The sequence below is a fragment of the Chiloscyllium punctatum genome, chromosome 5 (assembly GCF_047496795.1).
Source record: "Chiloscyllium punctatum isolate Juve2018m chromosome 5, sChiPun1.3, whole genome shotgun sequence".
Taxonomy (NCBI): Eukaryota; Metazoa; Chordata; class Chondrichthyes; order Orectolobiformes; family Hemiscylliidae; genus Chiloscyllium; species Chiloscyllium punctatum.
This window is the reverse complement of record NC_092743.1, coordinates 112,970,359-112,991,479: the sequence shown is the minus strand read 5'-3', so window position 1 is coordinate 112,991,479 and position 21,121 is coordinate 112,970,359. Positions and strand designations below refer to the sequence as shown.

The 21,121-nt window shown below is 41.6% G+C and overlaps 1 long non-coding RNA gene across 1 annotated transcript; it reads left to right on the top strand.

The window, feature by feature from the left end:
- The first annotated feature begins 3,609 nt into the window (after positions 1–3,609).
- LOC140476776 (uncharacterized) lies at positions 3,610–9,743 on the top strand. Its single transcript, XR_011960601.1, has 3 exons — positions 3,610–3,680; positions 9,494–9,552; positions 9,635–9,743. It is a non-coding gene; the product is annotated as an uncharacterized lncRNA (long non-coding RNA).
- The last annotated feature ends 11,378 nt before the right edge of the window (positions 9,744–21,121 follow it).

Sequence of the window (21,121 nt, the reverse complement as noted above, 5' to 3'; positions counted from 1 at the left end):
CCATTTCAATAGAACATGATTATTTGAAATTCCAATTTTAAAAATAACCTGTTCGGTGACGCCCAGTTTGGATTACGTCAGGGTCACTCAGCTCCTGACCTCATTGTTTCAAGTATGGACTAAACAGCTCAATTCCAGAGGTGAGGTGAAAGTGATAGCCTTTGATATTAAGACAGTATTTGACCAAGCACAACTGAAAAACTTAGCAAAAACTGAAATCAATAGGTACCAGAAGGCAAACTCTCAATTGGATGGAATCATACCTGCCGCATAGAAATATGACTGTGGTGGTTGGAGATCAGTCATCTTAGTTCCATAATATTTCTCAAGAAGTTCTTCATGGGTAGTATCTTAGTCCTTACCAACTTCAACCCCTTCATTAATGATCTTCCCTCTATCATGAAGTCAGAACTGAGGTGGTTTGCCAACAATTGTATAATGTTCAGCACCATTTGCAACTCCTCAGATACTGAAGCAGTAAGTGTTCAAATGCAACAAAATCTAGAAAATATCCAGGCTTGGGCTGACAAGTGGCAAGTAACATTTGGATTACACAAATTCCAGGCAATAACTATTTCCAACAACAGACAATCTAACCATCACACTCCTTGAAATTCAATACCATTGCCAACACTGGATCCTCCACTATCAAGTTGGAGTTGCCATTGATCAGAAACTTCATTGAACTTGCCAGATAAACATGTTGGCGAAAGAGCAGGTCAGAGGCTAGGAACACTGTGGCAAGTAACTCACCTCCTAACTCACGAAAGCCTGCCCATCATCTACAAGGCACAAGTCAGGAGTGTGATGGAATATTCCCCACTTGCCTGGATGGATGCAGCTCCAACAATACTCACGAAGCTTGACACCATCCAGGGCAAAGCATCCTGTTTAATTGGCACCATATCCACAAGCATTCAGTCCCTCCACTACCAAAGCCCAATGCAGCAATGTGTACTATCTCCTGATGCAATGCAGAAATTCACCATAGATCCTTAGCCAGCACCTTCCAAACCCACAAATACTTGCATCAAGAAGAACAATGACAGCAGATACATGGGAACACCATCACTTGCAAGCTCCCTTCCAAACCTCTCATACTGTCACTAGGCCAAAATCCTGGAACACCCTCCCTCTGGGCATTGTGGCCCTATTGAATTGAATTAGCTTTATTGTCACATTTACTTAAATGAATACAATAAAATGTTTATACATTGCCACTTAGAGCACCACCTTATGTGCAAAGGTATTAGGTACAGATTCTTCAGTTACACAATCTCAGAAAATAGAGAAATAAACGTCCAGCATTGCAGAAATAAAATTTCAGAACAGTGGTCTTCCAACTCAGACCACACTGGCATCTAGATTCCAATCCGCACTGGGTTTCACCTTAGAGATCATGAGGCTGGGAGATTATTCTGGTATCGACTCAAGACTGGGAGACCACACAGAGACCAAGAGGCTGACATACCAGGAGGCCATTCATGCAATGCCGGGAGACTGCTGCATAAAGCTGGGAGGCTGCTACAGGAGGATGCTACACCAGGCCATGAGGCCGCTCTGCCAAGCCGGGAAGACCTTTGTTGTGTCTGTACTGTGGTGAGGAATCATCAGAGGCCGGGACTGAAGAGAGAAACAAAAACACAGAGCACAAAATGAAAAGAAGTAAAAGAAGAACAGGCAGAGAGGATGAGCTCTAGCTGAAGCGCCCTACTCTGCCACCATCTTGGAATGCTCATGATGTCTACCGACATCACATGAACTACAGCAGTAGGCAGTAGGCAGCACAGAGGACATGCAAGGTTGATGGTGTTGGTGTTGGGGTGGATGACAATGAGTGTGGAAAATGTCACAGAAAATATTCAGTATGGTAGAGCATGAGCCTTCGTGTCTGATTGTACAGTAACAGAGATACTGAAGAGAAAATAGCAGCACTTACACTGATGGAGTAGTGAAGATGTTCATTGATTTTCTTTCTGCATTGCTGTACATTTCTTCAGATGGTGTGCTGTGGACTTTAATACACAACTTTAGCTCTGAAGTCTACCCTATTTAAAACCTACCTTCATAAATGTTATGTTTAAAAAATAAGCTTAATACCACGTTCTTAGTCATGAAGAAATTGGTAATCAAAATTGCTAAACATGGCAATCATATTGACTCAGTCATTAATCTGCTTTTACATTGTGGGTTACTGAAGTCTGAAAAATCACACCATTGAACATAAATATTGGAGGTGAGATCGAGTGTCATTCTCAAGTTCTCACCATATACTGTGGAATAAAACATTGTTGTCTCAGTATACAGACTGTGGGTGCTTCATGTGTCACCCTAGATACTTATATGCATAAACATGCCAACATACTTCCCAACTCCTTTAAAATACTATAACATAAAATCATTTTTTTCTTTAAAAGAGTATAATGCCTTTGTATATCGTATAACTTAATATTTAATCCTTAACTTTTAAAAACATTATTCATGGCATCACTTTAATAATAAAATGTGGTCCTTCTTCTGTTGTGTGAAAACGACACTGTCCTGTCAGGAAATCTCAAGTCCCATGTCACAATCTTGTAGCTTATGTTTCCCTTCCAATCAGTATGCTAGCTTCCTGCTGTGCCCACTCTGCTTGCTTCCTGCCCAGTTGGTACTTTATGTCACGGATGAATCACTTTCTCCTCTGGATCAATAGTGATGTGACACTCAAATCTTCAAAGCACTCAACTGTCTGATCAAAACACCCCAGATACACTCGGACCAAATTTTCCTTGTTTCTGATTGGAAGGAGGTTTTCAATGTGTGTTCTCCCTTTAGCCCTCAGTGATGCCTCATTCATCTCATGGCTTACTGAATTCAGCTGCAGAATTTTGCATCTGCTGAACCCCAGGGTAGCAGGACCATCTGTTTCAGTGACGTAGAACATACAGTTAGCATCTTTTCTTTCTTGTATCCCCTCTGATTTGTGATACTCCTTGCTGTTAAATCTCAGTTTCACCATATGTCATCAGCATGATGCTGCTCAGTTTCAGAGCTTTTTCTTTGGGTGACCATTGTCTTTCAAATTTTTCAGAAAGATCTTCTAAAATAGATTAGGCAAGATAATGCAAAGCCCTAAATGAGTTGATCTATGAACACATCGTTGTTTCTTTTGATTTAACTGTGCTGGCTACTAATGTTTACTCTATGTGACAATGCAGGCCTCAGAGGTTGTATGCATGCCTCTCAGCACAGCATGATGTCCCTACCATTGAATTCTCAGTTCAGAAGTCGCTGCTGTACATGGAACTTAGAGGTGAGAAAAGAGCCCCTAGAGGTTCATGCAGAAGAAAATAACATTGGAGGGTACATAGTTGGCTATATTTTTCAATCTGGCTATAATATTGTCATCAGGCTCATCTTGTTGCCACCTCAGGTTTCAAAACTCATATCTGGTTTTCAGCGGCAGCAGCAACTCGAAGGGTGGGAGCTTGCACCAGGGGCCTGCCAGAAGCGGTGAGTCACTGATTTGTGCTTTTAAATTTGAAGTCAGAGAGCAGACATTTCTGGGAAAGGAGGGACTTCGTATTTTTATTTCCATCCTGTTATATAAGTCAGTGTCTTCTCAACCCGAGAACCTAACTTTGCAGAGCCTCCCACCCAACCACCTCCTCTAACCTTAAAGACCAGGGACATATCAGGTAAGTGTCTCTTTTTTACTTTGTGACTAGGGGACTAGCAGGGATGGTAGTGCAGGGAGAGCAATGTTCCTCCTGCATGATGTTTGAGGTCAGGGACGTCATTAGTGTCCCATCCAAGTACATCTGCAGGAAGTGCACCCAACTCTCGCTCCTCCAAGACCGTGTTAGGGAACTGGAGCGGGAGCTGGATGAACTTCGGATCATTCGGGAGGCAGAGGCTGTGATAGATAGGAGTTACAGGGAAGTAGTTACTCCTAAGCAAGAAGAAAGCTGGGTGACTGTTCGAAAAGGGAAAAAAATAGTCAATGGAGGGATCCCCTGTGGTCGTTCCCCTGAAAAACATGTATACTGTTTTGGATACTGTTGAGGGGTCGATTTACCGGGGCAAGCAGTGGGGCCCAGGTCTCTGGCACAGAGCCTGTCCCTGTGGCACAGAAGGGAAGGAGGGAAAGGAGGAGAGTGTTAGGGACTCATTAGGGACTCAATAGTTAGAGGCTCAGATAGAAGGTTTGTTGGGAATGAACGAGACTCGCAGTTGGTGTGTTGCATCCCAGGTGCCAGGGTCCGTGATGTCTCGGATTGTATCTTTGGGGTCCTGAAGAGAGAGGGTGACCAGTCTCAAGTCATTGTCCATGTAGGTACCACCGCCATAGGTAGAAAGAGGGATAGGGATGTAAGGCAGGATTTCAGGGAACTAGGGTGGAAGCTGAGAGCTAGAACAAACAGAGTTGTTATCTCTGGTTTGTTACCCGTGCCACGTGATAGCGAGGCATGGAATAGGGAGAGATATCAGCTGAACACGTGGCTGCAAGGATGGTGCAGGAGGGAGGGTTTCAGGTACTTGGATAATTGGAGCTCATTCTGGGGAAGATGGGACTTGTACAAACAGGACAGTCTTGACTTGAACCAGAGGGGGACTATTATCCTGGGTGGGAAATTTACTGGTGCTATTCGAGTGGGTTTAAACTAGCTCAGCAGGGGGATGGGAACCAGAGGTGTAGTTGCAGTGCACAGGAGGATGAGAGTAGGAAGGACAGGGACAGGATTTCAGGGTCACAGGAATGTGCTGGCAGACAGCAAACTGGTTTGAAGTGTGTCTACTTCAATACCAGAAGTATCCGAAATAAGGTAGATGAGCTTGCAGCATGGATAGGTACCTGGGACTTCGATGTTGTGGCCATTTCAGAGACATGGATAGAGCAGGGTGAGGAATGGATGTTGCAGGTTCCAGGGTTTAGATCTTTCATTAAAAACAGGCAAGGCGGTAAAAGAGGGGGAGACGTGGCCTTGTTAGTCAAGGATAGTATAACAGTGGCTGAGAGAACTTTAGATGAGGATTCGTCTACTGAGGTAGTGTGGGCTGAGGTTAGAAGCAGGAGAGGAGAGGTCACACTGCTTAGAGTTTTTTTTATAGGCCTCTGCAGAGTTCCAGGGAGGTGGAAGAAAGGATCAGTAAAACTATCCTGAGGTGGATTGAAAGGAACAGGGTGGTCATTATGGGGGACTTTAACTTCCCCAACATTGACTGGAAATGTTATAGCTCTAGTATGTCGGATGGATCAGTTTTTGTCCAATGTGTACGGGAGGGTTTCTTGACACTGTATGTCGAAGGGCCGACAAGAAGGGAGGTCACACTGGATCTGGTGCTTGGTAATGAACCAGGCCAGGTGTTTGATTTAGTTGTAGGTGAGCATTTTGGAGAGAGTGACAATAATTCAGTTACATTTAGTTTAGCGATGGAAAGGGATAGATACATGCCACAGATCAAGAGTTACTGATGGGGCAAGGGCAATTATAATGCGATTAGGCAAGAATTGGGATGCATAGAATGGGGTAGCAAAATGCAGACGATGTAGTCAATCGAAATGTGGAGCTGGTTTAAGGAACAGATATTGCGTGTCCTTGATAGGTATGGCCCTGCCAGGCAGGGAGGAAGTGATAAGGTCAGGGAATCGTGCTTTACTACAGAAATTGCATCTCTTGTTAAAAAGAAGAAGGAGGCTTATGTGTTGCTGAGGCAAGATGGTTCAGATGAGGCGATGGAGTTACAGAAGGATGGAGTTAGGAAGGATTTAAAGAGAGTGTTAAGAAGAGCAAAGAGAGGACACAAGCAGTCTTTAACAAATCGAATAAAGGAGAACCCTAAAGCTTTCTATAGACATGTGAGGAATAAAAGGATGATTAGGTTAGGAATAGGGCCAGTCAAAGACAGAAGTGGGAAGTTGAGTCTGGACCCTGTAGAGATCAGAGAGGTGCGAAATGAACATTTCTCATCAGTGTTCACTCAGGAAAAGTTGATTATTGTACAGGAAAAGAATGAGATACAAGATATTAGACTAGAAAAGATCAAGGCTAGCTACGCACAGATGTTATCAATTCTAGAAGGAGTGAAAGTAGACAAGTTTCCTGGGCTGGATGGGACTTATCCGAGGATTCTCTGGGAAGCTAGGGAGGAGATAGCAGAGCCATTGGCTTTGATATTTGAGTCGGCATTGTCTACAGGTTTAGTACCCGAGGATTGGAGGATTGCAAATGTAGTGCCATTGTTCAAGAAGGGCAGCAGAGCTGACACAGGTTATTATAGACCAGTGAGCTATACTTCTGTTGTCGGAAACGTTTTGGAAAGGATTGTAAGAGATAAGATTTATAATCATCCAGCAAGCAACAATTTGATTTCAGATAGTCAACATGGTTTCATCAAGGGCAGTTCGTGTCTCACAAACCTCATTGAGTTTTTTGAGAAGGTGACCAAGCATGTAGATGAGGGTAGGGCAGTTGATGTGGTATACATGGACTTCAGTAAAGCCTTTGATAAGGTTCCACATTGTAGGCTGATGAAAAAAATGCAGAGGCGTGGAATTGAGGGTGATTTAGCAGTTTGGATTAGAAACTGGCTTTCTGGAAGAAGGCAGCGAGTGGTGGTTGATGGAAAATTTTCAGTCTGGAGTCCAGTTACTAGTGGTGTGCCGCAAGGATCTATTTTGGGACCATTGCTGTTTATCATTTTTATAAATGACTTAGACGCAGGCATAGGTGGATGGATTAATAAATTTACAGATGACACTAAAGTTGGTGGAGTAGTGGACAGTTTGGAAGAATGTTACAGGTTGCAGGGGGAGTTGGATAAACTGCAGAATTTGGCTGACAGGTGGCAAGTGGAGTTCAATGCAGCTAAATGTGAGGTGATGCACTTTGGGAAGAATAACAAGAAGGAAGAGTACTGGGTCAATGGAAAGATTCTTGGTAGTGTGGCTGTGCAGGGGGATCTTGGAGTCCATGTGCATACATCTCTGAAAGTTGCCACTCAGGTGGATAGTGCTGTGAAGAAGGCATACGGTGTGTTAGGTTTCATTGGTAGACGGATTGAGTTCCGGAACCGCAATATCATGCTGCAATTATACAAAACGCTAGTGCAGCCACACTTGGAATATTGTGTACAGTTCTGGTCAGCCCATTACAGGAATGATGTGGAAGCATTGGAAAAAGTGCAGAGGAGAGGTACCAGGATGTTGCCTGGTCTGGAGGGAAGATCTTATGAGGAAAGGCTAAGAGACTTGGATCTGTTCTATTTGGAAAGAAGAAGTCTAAGAGAGGATTTGATAGAGACATGCAAGATGATCAGAGGACTAGATAGGGTAGACAGTGAAATACTTTTTCTGAGGATGATGACATCAGCTTGTACGAGAGGGCATAACTACAAAATGAGGGGTGATAGATTTAAGACAGATGTCAGAGGAAAGTTCTTTACGCAGAGAGTGGCAAGGGCGTGGAATGCCCTACCTGCTAATGTAGTCAACTCAGCCACATTAGGGAGATTTAAACAATCCTTAATTAAGCACATCAATGATTTTGGGTAGTGTAGGGGGACGAGCTGAGAATAGTTCACAGGTTGGCGCAACATTGAGGGCCGAAGTGCCTGTTCTGCGCTGGATTGTTCTATGTTCTATGGTTGTTCATCTTTGGCACAAGATCTGTGCTGAATTTTTCAAAGGTTTTGTCCAGCTTTTTATTGTTGTCTTCTAGGGTCTCCCAACCATTAAATGCATCTAATCCTTTCTCTGCTGCTTACTAAATGGTATAGTTGGTCCTTTCCTCTTCAGTATACTTTTTCAACACTACTGGATGTCAGTGCACACTTAATGTTTATACTTCTCAAATTGTTCTTCTCACAACATCACTGGCCTCCCAATTCATCATCATTACCACAACAATGACCATCACATTTTTGCTTGTTAGTTTTCTTTCTCACTGGCACTGATTTAGGTTAGTTTTCCCAATCTTTTTCCAGCATTACATTTGTTTAAAATGTTTAGAATTTAATGACAGCCAGCCACTGCCACTATATTATGTCATGTAGTTTTCAGAAGTCTGAAAAAGTTACTCTTTTAGACATACATATTTGGGGCTGAATTGGAGTGCATCTCTCCACATTGTTTATTCAGTGTTAAGGCAGAAGTGCACTAGTGATGACAATGGTTCCAACTTCTTTCCATGACACTATTGACTAGAAACCTATCCCACCCTTACCACTGGCATATGTTGGAAAACATTACAATTGGTGCTCAACCCGATTGACCATACTTTTAATCCACCTTTCGATAGAAAATAAATCAGGACATAGATAAAATAATCACAGAGGACTTCAATATGCAGTTTTACTATGAAAACCAGTTCAGTAGCAGATATGAACAAGGACAGGTAATGTTGAAGAAGCTGGGAGGTTGCAGATGGTCTTAACAGGGTAGGAGAGTGCTCAAAGAAGTGGCACATAGAATACAATATGGAAAAGTATGAGTTTGTGCACTTTGGTAGGAAGAATAGAGACATAAACTATTTTATAAACAGGACGAGCTTCAGAAATCTGAAGCATGAAGAAATTTGAGAGTCCTTGCTCAGGAGTCTCTTAAGGTAAACAGGCAGGTTCAGTTGGCAGTTAGAAAGGCAAATGCAATGTTAGCAATAATTTAAAGGCGACTAGAATACAAAAGCAGGGATATACTGCTTAAGTTGTATAAGGCTCTGGTCACAACCCATTTGGAATATTGAAGGCATGTCTAAGGAAGGATGTATTGGCCTCAGAAAGGTACAGAGGAGGTTTACAAGAATGACCACTGCAATGGAGGACTTGTCATATAAGAATGTTTGGGTTTGTACTTGTTGGAGTTTAGAAGGATGAAAGGGATCTGATTGAAATTTACAGAATATAGAGAGGCCCAAATAGAGTGGATGTGGAGAAGATGTTTCCACAAGTTGGAGTTACTAGGACTCGAGGGCACAGCTTCAGAGTGAAGGGACAATCCCTTAGAACTGAGATGTAGAGAAGTTTCTTCAGCTAGATGGTTGTGAATCTGTGGAACCTGTTGCCACAGAAAGTGTGAAGGCCAAGTCAACTAGAGGGCATAGATTTAGGGTGAGAGGGGAAAGATATAAAAGAGACCTAAGGGGCAACTTTTTCATGTGGAGTGTGGTGCATGTGTGGAATGAGCTGCCAGAGGAAGTGGTGGAGGCTAGTAAAATTGCAACATTTAAAAGGCATCTGGATGGATATATGAATAGGAAGGGTTTGGAGGAATATGGGTGCTGGCAGGTGGGACTAGATTAGGTTGGGATATCTGGTCGGCATGGACAGATTGGAATGAAGGGTCTGTTTCAGTTTACATCTGTATGGCTATGTCACTGTATTTAAAACAGAGACAGAGAAGGGGATCAAGGATTATGGAGAGAAGGCAGGAAAATGGGGTTGAGAAACATATCGGCCATGGTGGAAAAGACTTGGTGGTCTGAATGGCCTAATTCTCTCCTTTATATTATAGTTTTATTCTTCACCACCAGGTCCTGGAATGGGATTGAATCTAGAGCTTCTCACTCAGAGGTAGGTTGTTACCATTGTGCTGCAAGACCTCCATGTATTTGTAATAATTTTCAAATAATATAGCACATCTGTGTTCCCAAAGACCAGCACAACCCTAAACAGAAATGTGTGTGAAGTACTGAGGAAGTGAAAAACTGTCTGGAGTTCTGCCTTTCAAGTAAACATTACAGGTCTCATGACACCATTCCAAGGTAAGGACAGAGTTCAGGCTGTTGGTTAATATTTCAATGGAAAACTATATTTGCTGTTTGCAAAACTTTCTTTTTTTGATTAGATTCCCTACAATATGCAAACAGGCCCTTCAGCCCAACCAGTCCACACCGACCCTCCGAAGAGTAACCCACCCAGACTAATGCACCTAATACAACGGGCAATTTAGCATGGCTAATTCACCTGATCTAGGAGAAAGTGAGGACATCTGATGCTGGAGATCAGAGCTGAAAAATGTGTTGCAGGAAAAGCACAGCAGGTCAGGCAGCATCCAAGGAGCAGGAGAATCGACGTTTCAGGCATAAACCCTTCTTCAGGAATGAGGAGGTTGTGCCAAGCAGGCTAAGATAAAAGGTGGGGAGGAGGGACTTGGGGAAGGGGCGTTGGGAAGCGATAGGTGGAAGAAGGGTGATAGGCCGGAGAGAGGGTGGAGGCGGAGAGGTCGGGAAGAAGATTGCAGGTCAAGAAGGAGGTGCTGAGTCCGAGGGTTGGGACTGAGATAAGGTGGGGGGAGGGGAAATGAGAAAGCTGGAGAAATCTGCATTCATCCCTTGTGGTTGGAGGGTTCCTAGGCAGAAGATGAAGTGCTCTTTCTCCAGGCGTCATGTTGCCATGGTCTGGCGATGGAGGAGTACAAGGACCTGCATGTCATCGGTGGAGTGGGAGGGGGAGTTAAAGTGTTCAGCCACGGGGTGGTTGGGTTGGCTGATTTGGGTGTCCCAGAGGTGTTCTCTGAAACATTCCCCAAGTAGGCGGCCTGTCTCCCCAATGTAGAGGAGGCTTCTGGAGGTTAGTGGGGTGGTATGTGAGGACCAGTGGGGTTCTGTCCTGGTGGCGATTGGAGGGGTGGGGTTCAAGGGCGGAGGTGCGGGAAGTGGAGGAAATGCAGTGGAGAGCATCGTCAACCATGTCTGAGGGGAAATTGCGGTCTTTGAAGAAGAAGGCCCATCTGGATTACTCGGTATTGGAATTGGTCCTCCTGGGAGCAGATGCAGCGGAGGCGAAGGAATTGGGAATATACGATGGCGTTTTTACAGGGGCAGGGTGGGAGGAGGTGTAATCTAGGTAGCTGTGGGAGTCGTTCGGTTTATAGTAAATATCCGTGTTGAGTTGGTCGCCCGAGATAGAAATGGAGAGGTCTAGGAAGGGGAGGGAGGAATCTGAGACGGTCCAGGTAAATTTGAGGTCGGGGTGGAAGGTGTTAGTAAAGTGGATGAACTGTTCAACCTCCTCATGGGAGCACGAGGTAGCGCCGATACAATCATCGATGTAGCAGAGGAAAAGGTGAGAGGTGGTGCCAGTGTAGCTGCGGAAGATGGACTGTTCCACATATCCGGCAAAGAGGCAGGCATAGCTGGGTGCCCATGTGGGTGCCTATGGCTACTCCTTTGGTTTGGAGGAAGTGGGAGGATTGGAAAGAGAAGTTGTTCAGAGTGAGGACCAGTTCAGTCAGTCGAAGGAGGGTGTCAGTGGAAGGGTACTGGTTGGTTTGGCAGGAAAGGAAGAAGCAGAGGGTTTTGAGGCCTTTGTGATGGGGGATGGAGGTGTATAGGAACTGGATGCCCATGGTGAAGATAAGGCATTGGGGGCCTCCCCTCCCCTCCCCTATCAGCGTTCCGGAAAGTATATTTCCCTCCCCTCACCTATCAGCGTTCCGGAAAGTCTACTCCCTCCGTGACTCCCTCATCAGGTCCACACCCCCACCAACCCAACCTCCACTCCCGACACCTTCCCCTGCAACCACAAGCAATGCAAAACTTGCGCCCACACCTCCCCCCTTACTTCCCTCCAAGGCCCCAAGGGATCCTTCCATATCCATCACAAATTCACCTGCACCTCCACACACATCATTTACTGCATCCGCTGCACCCGATGTGGCCTCCTCTACATTGGGGAGACAGGCCGCCTACTTGCGGAACATTTCAGAGAACACCTCTGGGACACCTGCACCAACCAACCCAACCGCCCCGAGGCTGAACACTTTAACTCCCCTTCCCACTCCACCAAGGACATGCAGGTCCTTGGACTCCTCCATCGCCAGACCATGGCAACACGACGCCTGGAGGAAGAGCGCCTCATCTTCCGCCTAGGAACCCTCCAACCACAAGGGATGAATGCAGATTTCTCCAGCTTTCTCATTTCGCCTCCCCCCACCTTATATCAGTCCCAACCATCGGACTCAGCACCACCTTCTTGACCTGCAATCTTTCTTCCCGACCCCTCCGCTCCCCCCCCCCCCCCCCCCCAGCCTATCACCCTCACCTTAACCTCCTTCTACCTATCGCATTCCCAACGCCCCTCCCCCAAGTCCCTCCTCCCTACCTTTTATCTTAGCCTGCTTGGCACACCCTCCTCATTCCTGAAGAAGGGCTTATGCCCCAAATGTCGATTCTCCTGCTCTTGGATGCTGCCTGACCTGCTGCGCTTTTTGAGCAACACATTTTTCAGCTCTAATTCACCTAACCTGCACATCTTTGGACTGTGGGAGGAAACCTGCACAGACACAGGGAGAATGTGCAAACTCCACACAAACAGTCGCCCAAGGCTGGAATCAAACCTGGGACCACTGAGCCACCCTGCCACCCAACATATTTTTTATTGTGAGAAAACTTCATTTTTTAACACAGTTTTGTTGTCTAAGTTAAAATATTATAAGATTAAAGGCACAGGATATTCCAATTAGAATTCTGATTAGATTAGATTACTTACAGTGTGGAAACAGGCCCTTCGGCCCAACAAGTCCACACCGCCCCGCTGAAGCACAACCCACCCATGCCCCTACATTTACCCCCTACCTAACACTACAGGCAATTTAGCATGGCCAATTCACCTGACCTGCACATCTTTGGAATGTGGGAGGAAACCGGAGCACCCGGAGGAAACTCACGCAGACATGGGGAGAATGTGCAAACTCCACACAGACAGTCGCCTGAGGCGGGAATTGAACCCAGGTCTCTGGCACTGTGAAGCAGCAGTGCTAACCACTGTGTCACCATGCCGCCCTAACAGGCACTTTTGCACAAGTCATGAAACGCGGGCTCGTCCGGGATTTGATCCCGGGACCTCTCGTACACCTAGATACTGCCTAGGAACAGGAGTAAGACTTGTTTTACAACTTTCAATAGGTCACTCAAATCAATCCAAAGGGCCATCAGCTTTTCATTAAGAGAACGTTAGTGAAGGTGACTCCTTGTTGTTGAAGTATTGCTTTACCTAACTTAATTTAGTTAAAGCAATAGATAGCCCTTGGGTAAGAGGGTTTTGCTTAGAGCAGCTACAGAGCTGGACTTATGCTAATCATTCAATACTGGAAAGCAGCACTATGAAGCCCAATGGGATGCAGTCTCAGAAAAAGAGATGGAGCCACAGTTGTTGGAGATGAACAATTGCTGGCAGGAACTGGGACTGTACCTGGGTTCAAGCAGGGAATGTAGGTTGGCCAAAGCAATGGAATGTAGTCTCAGAAATAGATCAGCTTAGCTGGAAAAGAGGATCACAAAAGCTGGAAAATACAGGAAATTCAGGGTTAGTTGAGGTTGCTGTTTAGTAAAAAGTTGGAGGTGTGCCAGTAATTAGGCACTTGCAAATAATCTCAGGAATTTGGGCAAGGAGATGAGACTGGAAAACCTGGACATGTGTGTTATTCTTTCGATTAAAACTTCAAAAGTAAAAAAAATGAAATCTCTTGTGAAGCAGGCAAAGTTTTAATGAGATTAAGTGACCTATAGTGTTTTTGTTTGGGTTACTGAGAAATCCACGGAATCTGACTGTCTTGACAGCATCTACTATTTGAGGTACTCTGCGGGATGACACTACAGTGAAGGTTAGCTCATATTCATTATGGATATTAGAGTATAAGTTTTATGTATATTGTAAATTTTGTAACATTGTAAGGTTTATCTTGCATGTTCAAAACCATAGAATCTTGTAATTTTATTCAGTTAGAAAAAATAAGATCTACCAAAAATTTTTAAAAATTACTGATCACTAACAAGATTATTACATAGATTTGTTGGTATCATCTGGGATTGTACTAATATAAGATAGTCAACATACATATCCATTTAAATAGTTCAGAAGTAATCCATTAGTTTTAAACTGCTGTGAGTTTTCTAGAATGATATGAATAAAAACATTATTTTTTGTTTCAATGAGATTCTGTTATAGTTGGGAGGAATCTTACACAATCAATGATAATCATGTTGTAACATTTGCATATTTCATTATTCACAAGATTTTGTTCATTCTGTTTAACTGAAATGGAATGAGATTCCATAGTTCAATTATACTGCTTTATATAATTTGATGATATTTTGCTTATCTTACAGAGATATTTCAGGAAAATCAAAAAACTTGCAGTAGAAAAACCGGTCAGCAGATGTCTCCACAGCAAAGACTCATTGTACTCACCTCAGAAACAGGAAACATGAAGGCAAGACAAGCGAAATAATGATGGAATTTATCAATGTTTAATATTTATATTTGTACTGTCCAAAATAAGCACGAGGGACTAGATTTGCTGATTTTAGTGTGTATAAAATTTGAACCAAACAGTAACTAATCCAAAAAGTAAACTGTTATTTGACTACATTCTAAAGTTTTCTATTTTTAGAAATGAGCAAATCAATTCAGTGAAAGATCCCTTTCATGCTTTCTTTCAATAGAAATAAAACTTGGAAGAACTGTAAAACAGCTGATTCATTATCGCTTATTTTCTGTTATCACACAACATCAAATTAGTAAACTGCCGGTTTTATGTTTAGATTTGCATTGAGCCTTTTTTTTTGCAATGCCTTTCTCCATCTTAAAATTGAAGATTGCTATTTGAAGTTGTCAGAAGCAATAAACTATTGTATCAATATGTAAAGTTCTGAATTGGTTAATAACACAAGTGGCTTAAGTACCAACTATTTGGATGTTGATGTTTGAACCTATGGGAAAAACAACTTCAGGTGGAGTGAGGCTTCACAGCCAGGTCCTCCTCATAACCTCAGTAACAACACTTACTGTATCAATATAACCTGTAACAAGTTGCTAACATGCAAAAGATTGTTTCATATTCAATATAAGACCTTCTAATTAGACCTGTAAATGATTTTCGTTTGTCACATCAGACCAAGAAGACCTTGTAGCCCCCTACATTGAAAAAGGGACAGCAAACCTACCATATGGTGACATGTACACACAGTCTAACTGCAGATACAGCACGCTGACACCTTCAGACAGAGCTTTAAAGTCAACTGCTCATATAATCAGTATCAGGCACGAGCTGAGCACTAAGGAATCTTACAGAAAAAGAAATCTCTCATTCAAACATGGGAACATAGGAACAAGAATAGGCAATTCAGCCTCTTCAGTTTGTACCACCAGTTAATACGAGCATGGCTGAAATGCATATTCCTACCTACCACAGTAACCTTTGAAGTGCTTTCTTAACAAGAATCAATGTACCTCTGGTCTTAAAATATTGAAGAACTCTGCTTTGACCACATTTTCAGGAATACAGTTATAAGGACTCAATCCTCAAAGAAAATTGATTAATATGTTTTGAATGGATGACCTCTGATTTAGAAACATTGCCCCCAAATTCTAGATTCTCATGTGGGAGGAAACATCCTCTCCATAATTACCCCATCCTGACAATTCAGGATTTTATGTTTCCATCATGGCAACGTTCCCAAGAAGACGCTACAGTCAAAGGAGGTAAAAACATTCCACACCTGGCATGAAATTAGCAGGAAATTTAAAATACAGGTCACATGGTGTCACAGGGTTTGTGGGAGCAACCACACAATGGAGTTCAACTGAGACTGCCAAGGCTGCATTGAGTAAAGTTAAAATCCTTGGTGGCCAAAGCAAAATTGCAAAACATGATGCTGTATTTACATATTGGGAAAGTAGAGAAAGTATTTCCAGCTCAGATTGAGTTTCACACTGCATCTCAAGGCACAACTACAACAGGGAAATAATGGGTCACATAAGCAATTTAAAATAAGGCCACTGACCTGGTGCAAAATCAGAATTAAAGTGACAGAGGGCAGATTAGAGGTCTAGAAACCCTGATCAACAGAATAAGAAAGTTAGCAGACTTTGTTCAGGGTGCAGAAAAGGCAGCAGGTTCTTCATTAAAGCCATAAGGAGATGGAATTATCTAGCAAACAAAACTAAAAAGAAGGATCATTTTTACAGCCACAAAATCATTCAGAAAAAAAAACTTGTAAAAAGTAGCATTTATCTCAAAGTTTTGAATAGTGGAAGACATTTGGTAAAACCATGATTGAAACTGGCATCATTTATTGAAGCCACAGACTGCAGGATTCATTCAATAGACTTGTTAAAGAAATGGGAATCATTTATTGAGGGTATGAACAGAACCTTAAGGTAAACTCCTGCATTTCAGCTGCAAGAGGTAGAAATGCTGTATTTTAGCCACAAAAAAATGAAAATCCTCCATTTTGGCACAAAACATGAGAATATCTTCCAATACATGTAGGCAGAGCAGCAGCAATGTTATGACTCCAATTTCTTTTTCAAAAATCCTTTAAACAACTAATATGAATAATTACATTAGGAGGACAAGGCATTATAAATTATATTGCTAGGAAGGTTTCATTTCAGAGATGAGTGAAATTGGATAGAGAGTTGGACATCTCAAAGAAAATAATTCTTAAGGTACAGACTATCTTCCAAAATAGATGCTAAATCAGAAGTTGAAATTAAATTAATTTATATACACAGTTAGAAGTACAACTGATGATAATATAACTTGATTGGGTATAAAAGAATCAACACATCATTTGAAGAAGTACTGAAATTGTTTGACAATTACTGTAATCTTAGAATAAGGAAAATTATTGAAGCAGCAAAATTTAATGGAAGAGTTTATCATCCAGGGAAATCCATAGTTCACTTCATTCATGTTCTCTGCAAGTTAGTAGAAAAATGCAACAATAGCAATTTAAAGTCAGAATTCACCAGGACCAAAATTATTATTAGAATTGCTGATATATTTTTATCACATATATTACAGTAAAAATAAAGTTTGACTCACAAAAAGCCATTCAGGTGAAACCAATACTGCAGGCACCAGATCCTAAAAGTGCAGCAGAACGAAAATGCTTCACAGGCATAGACATTTCTCAGTAACTAAAAGTGAATGATTTATTTGTCAAATAGTGAATCACATACAGAAAGTGTGTTAATATAGGACACAGTCACAGAAGAACAAGAAGAGAAATAGATATCCAGACAAAGTAGTTAATGAGAAAGAACACTGCGCGACAGAAAAAAATTTCTGGAAGTGTTCTTCGGAGAAATAAATCGCCCACACCTAACCTTTTGGTAAGGTAGCAGTTATGTCAATAGACATCTCATGGACTTCAAGTTAGATACTGGGGCAATGTCACTATATTATCACATAGGGAGCCAGAGTTGAAGGAACATTGTCTACAACCAACAATAACAATAAAACGATATGTTCCCACAAAGGACAACACTTAAGAATAAATGTATGCCATGAGTAGCTCTCCAAATAAGACAGGCCAAATAGTAAAAACATAAATGCACTTCACAAGCAAAAATCAGGAGTAAAAGATCTACAAAATTAATTGTATCAATTTTTGTTGTGATAATATAAATGTATAAAGATCAATGTAATAGTTACACAAAATCAATTCAGGCAGTTCTGAATGAAACTTAGATAAACTATTCAACTGTTCATGACCCAGTCAAGGAAGGATCTTTTCGAATATGTCGAGCGATTTTGATTGACCAGCTTCTCAATGTAATTTTCAATCCCTTCCAAGCATCATTATTTCAGTATTTTTGTCAATGATTGATTTTGAAACATAGTTTGACTGCCTTTTTCACTCATCTTTCTTTCTTTATTTCATTAAAGAGATGTGAACGGATTTCTCTCTATTCCAATGATGCAGCCAATATTAAAAAAAAGGATTGATTACCTGTTTCATTACCAATAATAGAAGGGATATAATTCATGTCTTGATAGTTTGGAGCTAGAAATGTGATGTTTCAGAGCAAACCTTCAATAATATGCTTAACAGCACAGAGAAAACAAACATAAAATGGAACTTCCACATTCAGTAATATGACATGATGAGGGTATACAAAGACAACATTGCGAAGAGCAAAATTATGTTAAAATTTCAGGAGATTTTTATTATTGAGCTATGAAATATAGAGGAGCAGAGAGATTTAGGGATCAATGTACATAGTTCACTAAAAACCAGTCAATGATTGGAAAAGATAATTTAAAAGCCAAGTTAATTGTCAATTTTTGTCTTAAGACGTTTGTAATACAAAGGGAGGATACTGATGTTTTTGCTGTTTAAGATTCTGGTTAGTCCTCACCTGAAATACTGCACTCCATACTGAGTAACATAAACTGATGAATTACATTGATCTCAGATGCATATTTATCAGATTGTTTTTTAATTCATTCATAGGATGTGGGAGCTGCTGGCTAAGCCAGCATTTATTGCTCATCTGTAATTACCAAGAGGACAGTTAAGAGTTAACCGTGTCTGGAGAAGCTATAGATCAGACCAAATAAAAATTGCAGACTGTCTTCCCAGATATCAGATGTGTTTTTACTTCAGTCATTACACAGCACAATATTATTCAGGGGTTCTGGATTACCCATCCAGTGACATTAACAGAAGCACCTTTCCTTGATACTGGGGTTAAGAGAGTTAAATTTTCAGGTCAGATTGTGGAGATTAGATTTGCATTCAGATGAGTAAGAGGTGATCTAATTGAGGTGCTTCAGATGATTAAAGGTTTTGATAAAGAAAGTAGTCCCTCTGGTGCATCGAGAATGAGGGGGAATGACTTTAGAATCAAAGATTGACAATTTAACCATAATATTAAGGGGCAGTTCTTCATGCACAAACTAGTGGCAAAAAGGAAGTCCCTCCTAAAAAAAGACTAGATCATTTGAAAAATTCAACTTTTGTGTGATACTGTACTTGTATTATAGGATGTTGGACCAAGTTGGATAAATGAGGTTACAATACAGTTTATCCAGCATCTAATTGTATGGCTGAACAGGTGCAAACTGCATTCAATTCCTATGCCTGATGCATTGATAATGTCCCTACTTCTAATCCAGAAAGGTCCAGGTTAAAGTCCCCACCTGCTCCAGTGATGTGTAATAACATCTCTGAACAAATGAAGGCTTGAAATAACTATTCCAAAGCCTTCACAATCCTACTTATTTTTAACGGATGGTTAACAGCAGTAACAATAGTTAAATTCAATAAAGAAAGTTTATTGAAGAAACAACAGTGCATAATGGGAATATGATACATTTCATCTTGTGGAAGAATGAGATCAAATGAGCCAAAGAACTCTCTTCAAACGAGGACTTCAGAAAAATTATATTTGGGGTAGTAGACTTCAGTTAGGTTAGTTGCCTCCTCTACAACAGGTTCAGCCTTTGTGTTGTTTCTTCCTTGTAATATATCAGTAACTTACTGCTCCCATGCCAACCATATTCACTTTATGATGACATGAATATTTTAATCTATTGTCTGCCTCTTCATACTTCAAAATCAAAGAACTGGTCTATTTATGTTTCCAAATGGAAGCCAACGAGGACAATGATGTTTACTATTAAAGAGCTAAAAAGAATACAATAAGTTCATGTACGTTTTGAACCTTTCTTGTGCATTAATGTAGGTGACCAGATGGAGGAAACTTGCTTGAAATAGTGTAGGTTTTGGAGTCAGGAATGCCAGATTACCCAAAAGGGATTTGAAACCCTAGTTTATATTAGTGCAGTTTATTAAGTACATTATTAAGAAACAGCAGTTTGAATATTATGCATTGGCTAAATAGACAAAAGCATACAGCTCATTGACAAGAGAGGATGATTTACCAGTCCCTGAGGGTGAATGGATGAATGAAATCAGTTTATGTAAGAGGTTTCAATTTGTTGATTCTGTTCTCCGCTTTTATCCTCTTTTTTTTATTGAATGAGTCGATATGCAAAGAAGCTCTTTTTCCACTTTAAGATGACAGTTCCTGGCAAGGACTGCCTTTCAACCTCAAATCGCCCCTTACTATACTTCATTTCTAAAGACTAGTCTTTCATCCTAGGTCAAGGGGCTTTCTCTAATGATCAAAGAAGAAGTACTAAAGGTGTCACCTCCCATCTTTGGCTGAGGTCATCCTTTAGCTTCTCCAATGTTATTAAACTGGAAAAGGTGCAAAAAATATTTACAAGGATGGAAGGTTTGAGTTATAAGGTAGGATTGAATAGGCTGGAACTTTTTATCCCTGGAGTGCAGGATGCTGACAGTTGGCCTTATAGAGGTTTATAAAATTGTGGGGGTCATAGATGGGTGAATAGCAATGGTCTTTTTCCCAGGGTAGGGGAGTCCAAATCTAGGGGGCATAGGTTTAAGGTGAGGCTGTAAAGATTTAAAACGGACCTGAGGAGCAACTTTTTCACAGAGGGTAGCGCATATCTGGAATGAGCTGCCAGAGAAAGTGCTAAAGGTGGGTATAATTATGACATGTAAAAGATGTTTAGATTGGTACGTGGGTTGGAAAGATTTTGAGCGATAATTAGCCAAACACAAGCAAATGGGACTAGGTCAGTTTAGGAAACGTGGTTGCATGGACAAATAGGGCCGAAGGGTCAGTTTCTATGCTGCATGACTATTATTAATTCAAATGCCATTTGTTAAATCCTTGTACATAGAACATAGAACAATACAGTGCAGACCAGGCCCTTGATATTGCACCGACCTGTGAACTATCTCAGCTCGTCCCCCGACACTATCCCAAAATCAACCATGTGCTTATCTAAGGATTGTTTAAATCTCCCTAATGTGGCTGGGTTGACTACATTAACAGGTAGGGCATTCCACGCCCTTACCACTCTCTGTGTAAAGAACCTGCCTCTGACATCTGTCTTAAATCTATCACCCCTCAATTTGTAGTTATGCCCCCTCGTACAAGCTGACATCATCATCCTAGGAAAAAGACTTTCACTGTCTACCCTAACTAATCCTCTGATCATCTTGTATGTCTCTAGGTGTTTAGTATGTTTAGGTAATAGAGTTTACGTTACCCCAAAGCTCCCTGAGAGTACTTTAACTTCTTGTCTACTATCTATGTTTTACCTTACCCCTTAGAGACAAAGAAACTACAGATACCAGAATCCAAAGTAGACAAGTAGGAAGTTGGAGGAACACAGCAAACCAGGCAGCATCAGGAGGTGGAGAAATCGACGTTTTGGTATAACCTCTTTCAGGAATGGAGGTGGTGATAGGGGAGCTGCAGTTAAAGAGATTGGAGGTAGGGTTTTGCGTGGGGAGATGGACAGAAAATG